This window comes from Somniosus microcephalus, chromosome 12 (genome assembly GCF_052327205.1).
Source record: "Somniosus microcephalus isolate GS21.2 chromosome 12, FLI_Smic_1.0, whole genome shotgun sequence".
Taxonomy (NCBI): domain Eukaryota; kingdom Metazoa; phylum Chordata; class Chondrichthyes; order Squaliformes; family Somniosidae; genus Somniosus; species Somniosus microcephalus.
The window spans coordinates 221,976,848-221,989,136 of record NC_140998.1 but is presented as its reverse complement, the minus strand read 5'-3'; the positions used below and the strand labels follow the sequence as shown (position 1 = coordinate 221,989,136).

General features: G+C 55.0%; 1 long non-coding RNA gene across 1 annotated transcript; it reads left to right on the top strand.

The window, feature by feature from the left end:
• The first annotated feature begins 1,653 nt into the window (after positions 1–1,653).
• LOC147110167 (uncharacterized) lies at positions 1,654–11,840 on the top strand. The gene is made up of 3 exons (XR_015080456.1): positions 1,654–2,033; positions 10,532–10,648; positions 11,729–11,840. It is a non-coding gene; the product is annotated as an uncharacterized LOC147110167 (long non-coding RNA).
• The last annotated feature ends 449 nt before the right edge of the window (positions 11,841–12,289 follow it).

Sequence of the window (12,289 nt, the reverse complement as noted above, 5' to 3'; positions counted from 1 at the left end):
CCTCCTCCAGCCCCTACAACCCTCCCTATCTCTGTAACCTCCTCCAGCCCCCTACAACCCTCCCTATCTCAGTAAACTCCTCCAGCCCCTACAACCCTCCCTATCTCTGTAACCTCCTCCAGCCCCTACAACCCTCCCAATCTCTGTAACCTCCTCCAGCCCCTACAACCCTCCCTATCTCTGTAACCTCCTCCAGCCCCTACAACCCTCCCTATCTCTGTAACCTCCTCCAGCCCCTACAACCCTCCCTATCTCTGTAACCTCCTCCAGCCACTACAACCCTCCCCATCTCTGTAACCTCCTCCAGCCCCTACACCCCTCCCTATCTCTGTAACCTCCTCCAGCCCCTACAGCCCCCCCTATCTCTGCAAACTCCTCCAGCCCCTACAACCCTCCCTATCTCTGTAACCTCCTCCAGCCCCTACACCCCTCCCTATCTCTGTAACCTCCTCCAGCCCCTACACCCCTCCCTATCTCTGTAACCTCCTCCAGCCCCTACAACCCTCCCTAACTCTGTAACCTCCTCCAGCCCCTACACCCCTCCCTATCTCTGTAACCTCCTCCAGCCCCCTACAACCCTCCCTATCTCAGTAAACTCCTCCAGCCCCTACAACCCTCCCTATCTCTGTAACCTCCTCCAGCCGCTACAACCCTCCCTATCTCTGTAACCTCCTCCAGCCCCTACAACCCTCCCTATCTCTGTAACCTCCTCCAGCCCCTACAACCCTCCCTATCTCTGTAACCTCCTCCAGCCCCTACAACCCTCCCTATCTCTGTAACCTCCTCCAGCCACTACAACCCTCCCTATCTCTGTAACCTCCTCCAGCCCCTACACCCCTCCCTATTTCTGTAACCTCCTCCAGCCCCTACAAACCTCCCTATCTCTGTAACCTCCTCCAGCCCCTACAACCCCCCCTATCTCTGTAACCTCCTCCAGCCCCTACAACCCTCCCTATCTCTGTAACCTCCTCCAGCCCCTACAACCCTCCCTACCTCTGTAACCTCCTCCAGCCCCCTACAACCCTCCCTATCTCTGTAACCTCCTCCAGCCCCTACAACCCTCCCTATCTCTGTAACCTCCTCCAGCCCCTACAACCCTCCCTATCTCTGTAACCTACTCCAGCCCCCTACAACCCTCCCTATCTCTGTAACCTCCTCCAGCCCCCTACAACCCTCCCTATCTCTGTAACCTCCTCCAGCCCTACAACCCTCCCTATCTCTGTAACCTCCTCCAGCCCCCTACACCCCTCCCTATCTCTGTAACCTCCTCCAGCCCCTACAACCCTCCCTATCTCTGTAACCTCCTCCAGCCCTACAACCCTCCCTATCTCTGTAACCTCCTCCAGCCCCTACAACCCTCCTAGATCTCTGCGTTCCTCCAATTCTGGCCTCTTGCGCATCCCCCGGTTTCCATCGCTCCACCATTGGCGGCCGTGCCTTCAGCTGCCTGGGCCCCGAGCTCTGGAATTCCCTCCCTAAACCTCTCCGCCTCTCTCTCTCCTCCTTTAAGACTCTCCTTAAAACTGACCTCATTTGAGCAAGAAAACAGACAATCTGGTGATTATCACATTGCTGTTTGTGGGAGCTTGCTGTGCGCAAATTGGCTGCCGCGTTTCCTACATTACAACAGTGACCACACTTCAAAAAAGTACTTCATTGGCTGTGAAGCGCTTTGGGATGTCCTGAGGTGGGGAAAAACGACGGAGAAATGGGAGATCTTGTACAATGGCTGGAGCAATGTGTTAGCGAAAGAAATGTTGTTACTGAGCCCCGATGTTCCTGAAAGCAACACGCTACACCCATTCCAGGAAAGGCTGCCTGCTTTTAGCTGATAAAGGACTGGGGAGCGAAACTGTGCTCACTGGGCGGACAACTGACTTGACGGCTCCAACACAGCAGATAACACCTCACCCGAGACAGGGCAGTGTGATCGTGGATCAGGATCGGCGGGACTTCACAACCGGAGGCAATGGCACCATCCAGGAGATTGATCCTAGCCCTCATCATGATCTGTGTGCTGCTAGAAGCAGGCGGTAAGAATGTCACCTTGACCAGCACCGGGCATCTCACAGTGCCAGAGCTCATGGCTCTCGATTCTCAGCTTCCTCATTTACTCTGTATCTATCCCCGTGCTGTACCTGCCCTGGGAGTGTTTGCTGGGACAGTGTAGAAGGAGCTTTACTCTGTATCTAACCCATGCTGTACCTGCCTTGGGAGTATTTGATGGGACAGTGTAGAGGGAGCTTTACTCTGTATCTAACCCGTGCTGTACCTGCCCTGGGAGTGTTTGATGGGACAGTGTAGAGGGAGCTTTACTCTGTATCTAACCCGTGCTGTACCTGCCCTGGGAGTGTTGGATGGGACAGTGTAGAGGGAGCTTTACTCTGTATCTAACCCCGTGCTGTACCTGCCCTGGGAGTGTTGGATGGGACAGTGTAGAGGGAGCTTGACTCTGTATCTAACCCGTGCTGTACCTGCCCTGGGAGTGTTTGATGGGACAGTGTAGCGGGAGCTTTACTCTGTATCTCACAAGCTGTGTCTGACGTGGGAGTGTTTTATGATGATACAGTGTATCAGGAATATTAATGTGTCCCACTCCCCGGGAATACCTGGGACCCCATGATACCAAAACCCAATGAATTTCCAAAGTCAATGCTGCAATCACGGGGAGTTGATTGAAGTGCCTGCAGAATGAGAACTGAGTTCACCAGATACACCAGTTAAACTAGTTCCCAATTAATGATACAACTTTGACAAAAGCTTTCACCAAATAAATACATTGAAGCACAGGACAGAATCCAACAGTTTTTTAAAAGAGCTTTGCCCCATCCCCCCCACCCAGACTCCAGTTCATGAAGGGTCACAGACCTGAAACGTTATCGCTGTTTCTCTCTCCACGGATGCTGCCTGACCAGCTGAGTTTTTGCAGCTTTTTCCCTGTTGTTATTCCAGTTCATGGGTTGGTCAATCCTAAACCCACCTGTGTGAGCCCAGCCACTTCTCAACCCTTGTCCCACAGTGACACCAATGAGGAGCCACATAAGGAGATATTATTTATTAATTTTTTTTTAATTGTTTCCTGGTACGTGGGCGTTGCTGGCAAGGCCGGCATTTATTGCCCATCCCTAACTGCCCTTGAGAAGGTGGTGGTGAGCCGCCTTCTTGAACCGCTGCAGTCCGTGTGGTGAAGGTGCTCCCACAGCGCTGTTAGGGAGGGAGTTCCAGGATTTTGACCCAGCAACGATGAAGGAACGGCCGATATATTTCCAAGTCAGGATGGTGTGTGTGACTTGGAGGGGAACTTGGAGGTGGTGGTGTTCCCATGCGCCTGCTGCCCTTGTCCTTCTAGGTGGAAGAGGTCGCAGGTTTGGGAGGTGCTGCCGAAGAAGCCTTGGCGAGTTGCTGCAGTGCATCTTGTAGATGGTCCACACTGCAGCCACGGTGCGCCGGTGGTGGAGGGAGTGAATGTTTAAGGTGGTGGATGGGGTGCCGATCAAGCGGGGCTGCTTTGTCCTGGATGATGTCGAGCTTCTTGAGTGTTGTTGGAGCTGCACTCATCCAGGCAAGTGGAGAGTATTCCATCACACTCCTGACTCGTGCCTTGTAGATGGTGGAAAGGTGACCAAAAACTTGGTCAAAGAGGTCGGTTTTAAGGAGCGTCTTAAAGGCGGAGAGAGAGGCGGAGAGGTTTAGGGAGGGAATGCCAGAGCTTGGGGCCTCGGCGATGTTGGATAAACCGTTAATTAACCTCCTTCTTCCACTGGTTCACAACGACACGCTCCGTGTGAGCATGAGATCATTCCTGGTGGAGTTGTACGGAACATCAATAGCTACAAGGACAGGTTGGAGAAGCTGGATTTGTTTTCATTAGAGCAAAGGAGGTTGCGGGGTGATTTGATCGAGGTGTACAAGATTATGACGGGTTTGGATAGGCTAGACGGGGAAAGGCTGTTCCCACTAGTTGATGGTAGAAGGACTAGGGGACACAGATTTAAGGTTTTGGGCAAGAGATACAGGGGGAGATGTGAGGAAAAACTTTTTTAAACAGCGAGTGGTGAGGACCTGGAACTCGCTGCCGACGGAAGTGGTGGAAGCGGAGACACTCGATGTTTTCAAGGGGAGACTGGATAGGCACTTGAGGGAAATAAACTTGCAGGGCAACGGGGATAGAGCGGGGGAATGGGACTGACTGGATTGCTCTACAGAGAGCCGGCACGGACTCGATGGGCCGAATGGCCTCCTGCTCTGCCGTTATGACGCTATGATATCCTCAGCCCTCTGGGGCAGAGAATTCCAAAGATTCACCGCCCTCTGAGTGAAGAAATTCCTCCTCATCTCAGTCCTCAATGGCCGAGCCCTTATCCTGAGACTGTGACCCCCGGTTCTAGACTCCCCAGCCAGGGGGAAACAACCTCTCAGCATCGACCCTGTCAATCCCCCTCAGAATCTTACATGTTTCAATGAGATCACCTCTCATTCTTCTAAACTCCAGAGAGTATCGGCCCATTCTACACAATCCCAGAAAACCATTCTCTTTCACACATCCCAATTCACCTAACTCAGAGAGAAGACCTCACGAACCCGTTGAAAACCAGTTTATTGACAACCTATTTATTGGAAAAACAGAAAAACCGGTCATTTATCACATTGCAGTCTGTGGGAGCTTGCTGTGCGCAAATTGTGTGCTGCGTTCCCTGATGCGCCATCAATTACTCAAAAGACTGAGGTTAAACGAGTAACAACCAGGCTTTTATTAACTAAAGAATGAAGGTCTAGTCTCGAGTGGTCGACCCGTCCAGAATACTAAGGGACTGGGAGGTAGTCACTTATATACCTGGAATAGTGGGAGGAGTCAGCCGAGGCATGTCCAGACCTGTACCTAGTGGAATACACATACACATACAGACAGGTATAACAGTGGTTTACCACATTCACCCCTTGTTTAAAAATGAGTCCGGCGGGGTGAAGTGTATTTAAAAGTTCGTGTATTGGAGTCTCTCCGGAGGTCTTGTCTGCCGCTGTGATCGACGTGGCGACGGCAGGGGTGGTGGAGCTTCCGGCGTCACGTCCCGTGTAGGCTGGGGCACTGGAGTGTAGTCCTCGTGGGTGACGGTCCAAGGCGAGCCGGCTGCTGGGGTTGGATATCGGGTCGTGGGGGGGGGGGTGGTAATGGGTAGTGGGTTACAGCGGTCCCCGAGGGTGTCGTGGGGGGGGTGGTAATGGGTAGTGGGTTACAGCGGTCCCCGAGGGTGCGAGGTCTCGTATGGAGACTGTGTCCTCCCGCCCGTCCGGGTATGCAATGTAAGCGTACTGGGGGTTGGCGTGGAGGAGGTCAACCCTCTCGACCAGGGGGTCCGTTTTATTGGTCCACACGTGTCTTCTCAGTAGTACCGGCCCTGGGGACGTCAGCCATGGCGGTAACGCTGTCCCCGATGTGGACTTCCTTGGGAAGACAAACATTTTCTCGTGAGGGGTGGCATTGGTGGCAGTGCAGAGCAGTGACCGAATCGAGTGGAGCGCATCGGGGAGCACCTCCTGCCAGCGGGAGGTCGGAAGGCCCCTAGACTTTAAGGCTAGTAGGGCGGCCTTCCAAACTGTTGCATTCTCTCTTTCCACCTGTCCGTTCCCCCGGGGGTTGTAACTGGTGGTCATGCTTGTGGCTATACCCCTAGCGAGCAGGTACTGGCGGAGTTCGTCGCTCATAAACAATGAGCCCCGGTCGCTATGGATATAGCTGGGGAAACCGAACAGGGTGAAGAGGCTGTTCAGACATTTAATGACCGTGGCATTGGTCATGTCCGGGCAGGGGATAGCGAACGGGAAACGGGAGTACTCGTCAATGATGTTGAGGAAGTACACATTGCGGTCGGAGGAGGGGAGAGGCCCTTTAAAATCAACGCTCAGGCGCTCGAAGGGGCGAGTGGCTTTTATCAGGTGGGCTCTGTCTGGTCTATAAAAGTGCGGTTTGCACTCAGCGCAGACTTGGCAGTTCTTGGTCATGGTCCTGACCTCCTCAATGGAGTAAGGCAGGTTGCGGGCCTTGATGAAGTGGAAGAACCTGGTGACCCCCGGGTGGCAGAGGTCATTGTGGAGGGCCCTCAGCCTATCGATCTGCGCGCTGGCGCAGGTGCCACGCGATAGGGCATCTGGGGGTTCATTGAGCTTCCCAGGCCGGTACAAGATCTCGTAATTGTAGGTGGAAAGTTCGATTCTCCACCTCAAGATCTTGTCATTTTTGATTTTGCCCCTCTGCTTGTTGTTGAACATAAAAGCAACTGAACGCTGGTCAGTGAGCAGGGTAAATCGTTTTCCGGCCAGGTAGTGCCTCCAATGACGCACAGCCTCCACAATAGCCTGGGCCTCCTTCTCGACCGCGGAGTGTCTGGTCTCCAGGCCCTGGAGGGTTCGTGAGAAGAATGCCACAGGTCTCCCCGCCTGATTAAGGGTGGCGGCCAGAGCGAAGTCGGACGCATCGCTTTCCACCTGGAAGGGGATGGATTCGTCCACTGCGTGCATGGTGGCTTTGGCAATGTCCTCCTTGATACGGTGGAAGGCCGAGCGGGCCTCTGCCATCAGGGGAAAAGAGGTGGATTTGATCAGCGGACGGGCTTTGTCTGCATAGTAGGGGACCCACTGGGCGTAGTAGGAAAAAAACCCTAGGCACCTCTTCAAAGCTTTTAGGCAGTGGGGCAGTGGGAGTTCCATAAGGGGACGCATCCGGTCCAGGTCGGGACCGATGACCCCGTGTTCCACAACACAGCCAAGGATGGCGAGGCGGTCTGTGCGGAATATGCACTTCTCCTTGTTATATGTCAGGTTCAGGAGTTGGGCGGTGCGGAGGAATTTCTCGAGGTTTGCGTCATGGTCCTGCAAGTCATGGCCGCAGATGGTCACATTGTCTAGGTAAGGGAAAGTGGCCTGCAGCGCGTTTTGATCGACCATCCGGTCCATCTCCCTTTGGAAGATGGAGACCCCGTTGGTAACGCCAAAGGGAACCCTAAGGAAGTGATAGAGGCGGCCGTTTGCCTCAAAAGCAGTATACTGGCGGTCTTCGGGGCGGATGGGGAGCTGGTGGTACGCTGATTTCAGGTCAATGGTCGAAAAGACGTGGTACTGCGCGATCTGGTTGACCATGTCAGCTATGCGGGGGAGTGGGTAGGCGTCCAGCAGGGTGTAGCGGTTTATTGTTTGGCTGTAGTCGATGACCAGGCGTTGTTTCTCGCTGGTCTTAACGACCACAACCTGGGCTCGCCAGGGGCTGGAGCTGCCCTCAATAATCCCCTCCTTCAGGAGCCGCTCCACTTCGGTTTTGATGAAAACCCTGTCCCCGGCACTGTATCGCCTGCTCTTTGTGGCGATGGGCTTACAGTCGGGGGTGAGGTTAGCAAACAGTGGGTGGGACTCTGAGTGTGGAGAGGTTGCATCTGGTGCGCGGCGGGCAATTTGGAGGCTGCTGGCTGCGGACTGTGAGTGGGGGGAGGGGGCCACCGTACGCCATTGTAACGCTTTTGAGGTGGCACTGGAAATCCAACCCCAGTAGAACGGCAGCGCAAAGTTGGGGCAGGACCAGGAGTTTAAAATTATTGAACACAGTCCCGTCTACTACTAGTGTCACCACGCAGTAGCCGCCAATGTCCGCTGACTGGGACTCGGCGGCCATAGAAATCCGCTGGTGCGCAGGCAGGACTGGGAGAGAGCAACGCCGCACCGTGTCGGGGTGGATGAAGCTCTCTGTGCTCCCGGAGTCAAAAAGGCAGTTTATTGCATGGCCGTTTACCTTAACGTCCATTTTGGACCGAGCTAGTTGGTGCGGTCTCGTTTGGTCCAGCGTAACAGAGGCCAGCGTAGGAGTCGGTGTGTCGCTGCGGGTATCAGATGGGGGGGGGTTGGCGGTCTGCTGCGTCCCGGCTGGTGTCCAAGATGGCGGCGTCCATGATTCCCATGTGGCTGGAGTCGTCCAAGATGGCTGCTGCTGCGGTGGTTCGCACATGGCTGGGGAGGCCCAAGATGGCGGCCCGCACGGCCCACACGCGGCGCTGTTGGGGGCCCAAGATGGCGGCTCGCACGGCCCACACGCGGCGCTGCTGGCGTTCGGGGTGGCTTTGGCCTTGCAGACGCTAGCGTAGTGTCCCTTTTTCCCGCAGCCCGAGCAGGTCGCATTCTTCGCCGGGCAGCGCGCTCTGGGGTGTTTGGCCTGGCCACAGAAGTAGCATTTCTGGCCTTGGGATGCTGCTGTCTGGCTTTGGGACACTGCTGCGGTGGTTGGGCCGTTGTTGGGCTGTGGCTGGGGTGGCACGGTGCTATGGGGCTGTCCTACCGTGTCCCAGGTTGTCGTTCCCCGCGGCAACCACGGTGCAGTGGAGTAGGCATCCATGCCCCGGTAGGCTGCGTCCAGCGTTAGTGCGATTTCGGAGGCTTTGTCGAGGGTGAGGTCACTCTGCTCCAGCAGTCGCTGTCGGGTGTAGTTGGACCTGTGGCCCGCTACGAAGGCATCCCGGATCAGTTCCTCCGTGTACTTAGTGGACGTTACCGCCTTACACCCACAGGCCCGGCCAAGCACGGACAGTGCTTGGAGGTATTCCTCAGTCGATTCCCCAGGTTGTTGCTTGCGACTCCCCAGGAGGTGCCTGGCGTAAACTTCGTTCACAGGGCGCGTGTACTGGGTCTTGAGGAGCTGGAGGGCGGCTGTGTACGAGGTCGCGTCCCGGATGACTGAGTACACTCGGTGGTTCACCTTGGAGATCAGGACAGACAGTTTGTTCGCATCCGTTACGACCGCAGTGGAGGCAGTCAGGAATGCCTCGAAGCACATGAGCCAGTGAGCAAACTTGGTGGAAGCGTCCGCTTCCCGACTGTCCAGGTCCAGGCATGCTGGTGTGAGGATCTTCTCCATTGTAAAAAATTTAGTTAATAAAATTGATGCGCCATCAATTACTCAAAAGACTGAGGTTAAGCGAGTAACAACCAAGCTTTTATTAACTAAAGAATGAAGGTCTAGTCTCGAGTGGTCGACCCGTCCAGAATACTAAGGGACTGGGAAGTAGTCACTTATATACCTGGAATAGTGGGAGGAGTCAGCCGAGGCATGTCCAGACCTGTACCTAGTGGAATACACATACACATACAGACAGGTTTACCACATTCCCTACATTACAACAGAGACCACACTTCAAAAAAAGTCCTTCATTGGCTGTGAGGTGCTTTGGGACGTCCTGAGGTTGGGGAAAGATGCTGGAGAAATGCCAGTCTTCTTTTCTCTTCCTTCTGTTGGTGATATCTAATGACACCCTCTGCAAATTCTCAGTCAGTCCATAACCCTCTGTGCCTGTCTGCTGTGATGTATTGCTCCACCCAGTAAAAGGTTAAGAAAGCAGCCTGCATTGTGTGATAAGGGTGTGCTTTCTGCCATCGACCGGTTATCTTACATTACGTCGAGTCCACAGCACAGGAACAGGCCATTCGGCCCCACTGCTCCGTGCCGGTGTTTATGCTCCACACCAGCCTCCTCCCACCCCTCTTCATCTCACCCCATCAACACCAGCCTCCTCCCACCCCTCTTCATCTCACCCCCATCAACACCAGCCTCCTCCCACCCCTCTTCATCTCACCCCATCAACACCAGCTTCCTCCCACCCCTCTTCACCTTACCCCATCAACACCAGCCTCCTCCCACCCCCCTCCATCTCACCCCATCCACACCAGCCTCCTCCCACCCCTCTTCATCTCACCCCATCAACACCAGCCTCCTCCCACCCCTCTTCATCTCACCCCATCAACACCAGCCTCCTCCCACTCCTCTTCATCTCACCCCATCAACACCAGCCTCCTCCCACCCCTCTTCATCTCACCCCATCAACACCAGCCTCCTCCCACCCCTCTTCATCTCACCCCATCAACACCAGCCTCCTCCCACTCCTCTTCATCTCACCCCATCAACACCAGCCTCCTCCCACCCCTCTTCATCTCACCCCATCAACACCAGCCTCCTCCCACCCCTCTTCATCTCACCCCATCAACACCAGCCTCCTCCCACCCCTCTTCATCTCACCCCATCAACACCAGCCTCCTCCCACCCCTCTTCATCTCACCCCATCACCATATCCTTCTATTCCTTTCTCCCTCGTGTGTTTATCCAGCTTCCCCTTAAATGTATCTCTGCTCTTCACCTCGACCACTCCCTGTGGTAGCGAGTTCCCCATTCTCCCCACTCTCTGGGGAAAGAAGTTTCTCCTGAATTCCCTATTGGATTTATCAGTGACTCTCTTATATTGATGGCCCCTAGTTCTGGTCTCCCCCACAAGTGGAAACATCTTCTCTACGTCTACCCTATCGAACCCCTTCATAATCTTAAAGCCCTCTATCAGGTCACCCCTCAGCCTTCTCTTTGCTAGAGACAGGAGCCCCAGCCTGTTCAGTCTTTCCTGATCGGTATAAACCTCTCAGTTATGGGAATCATTCTTGTAAATCTCATGCCAGGTATAATTGCAGATCAGGAAGATTAAATATTCCACACCCAACTGCTTCTTTCTAGTTTCAGGATCACCAAATGTAACAGCGATAGTGTCGGAGACCGAGAGTGTTGCACAGACTGTTCCCAGTGCTTCTAATCTCCTGGGCACTCCTCGTGCTGACAACACAACCCCATGGGGTGAGTAACACCTCCTTGATCCTCACTTGATTCACGATTGCAGGGTCGGAGGGATGTGGGTGTCGCGAAGAACATGGATGTGGGGCGAGAACCCAACATAGGCTGGAGTCTCAGGGGAGCGAGGGCCTTGCAGGTCCCATCACCTGTCATCCCACGTTCCCCTATCACTTTATTGAACTGTCCTTCAACCTCCGGGCGATCCCACAAATGGTGTCCGCTGTGGTTCAGTGAGTCGCACTCTCGCCTCTCAGTCAGAAGGTTGTGGGTTCGAGCCCCCACTCCAGAGACTTGAGTACAAAATCCAGGCCGACACTCCCAGGGCAGCAGTGAGGGAGCGCCGCACTGACAGAGGGTCAGTACTGAGGGAGCGCCGCACTGTCGGAGGGGCAGTACTGAGGGAGCGCCGCACTGTCGGAGGGGCAGTAATGAGGGAGCGCCGCACTGTAGGAGAGGCAGTACTGGGGGAGCGCCGCACTGTCGGAGGGGCAGTACTGAGGGAGCGCCGCACTGTCGGAGGGGCAGTACTGAGGGAGCGCCGCTCTGTCGGTGGGGCGGTACTGAGGGAGCACCGCAATGTTGGAGGGGCAGTACTGACGGAGGGCCGCACTGTCGGAGGGGCAGTACTGAGGGAGCGCCGCATTTTCGGAGGGGCAGTACTGAGGAAGCGCTGCACTATCGGAGGGGCAGTACTGAGGGAGTGCTGCACTATCGGAGGGGCAGTACTGAGGGAGCACCGCATTGTCGGAGGGGCAGTGCTGAGGGAGCGCTGCACTATCGGAGGGGCAGTACTGAGGGAGTGCTGCACTATCGGAGGGTCATTACTGAGGGAGCGCCGCACTGTTTCTGCCCAATCCTATTATTATTTTCTAAGTGCCCTGTTACCAAGTCCTTAATAATAGATTCTGGCATTTTCCTTACTACTGATGTGAGGCTAACTGGCCTGTAGTTCCCCGTTTTCCCTCTCCCTCCTTTCTTAAATAGTGGGGTTACATTTGCCACCTTCCAATCCATGGGTACGGTTCTAGAATCCAGATCCTAGGAAGATTAAATATTCTTCACCTAACTTCTCTCTACTTTCAGGGTCAACGGACGTAACAACGATAAGGGCAGAGACCGAGAGTGTTGCACAGACTGTTCCCAGTGCTTCTAATCTCCCGGGCACTGCTGGTGATGGCAACACAACCCTGTGGGGTGAGTAACACCTCCTTCATCCTCACTTCATTCACTATCGCAGGGTCAGAGGGATGCGGGTGTCGCAATGAACATGGATGTGGGGCGAGAACCCAACATAGGCTGGAGTCTCAGGAGAGCGAGGGCCTTGCAGGTCCCATCACCTGTCATCCCACGTTCCCCTATCACTTTATTGAACGGGCATTCAACCCCCGGGCGAACCCAAAAATGGTGTCCGCTGTGGTTCAGTGAGTCGCACTCTCGCCTCTGCACTGTCGGAGGGGCAGCACTGAGGGAGCGCTGCACTGTCGGAGGAGCAGCACTGAGGGAGTGCTGCACTGTCGGAGGGGCAGCACTGAGGGAGCTCTGCACTGTCGGAGGGGCAGCACTGAGGGAGCGCTGCACTGTCGGAGGGGCAGCACTGAGGGAGCGCTGCACTGTCGGAGGGGCAGCACTGAGGGAGCTCTGCAC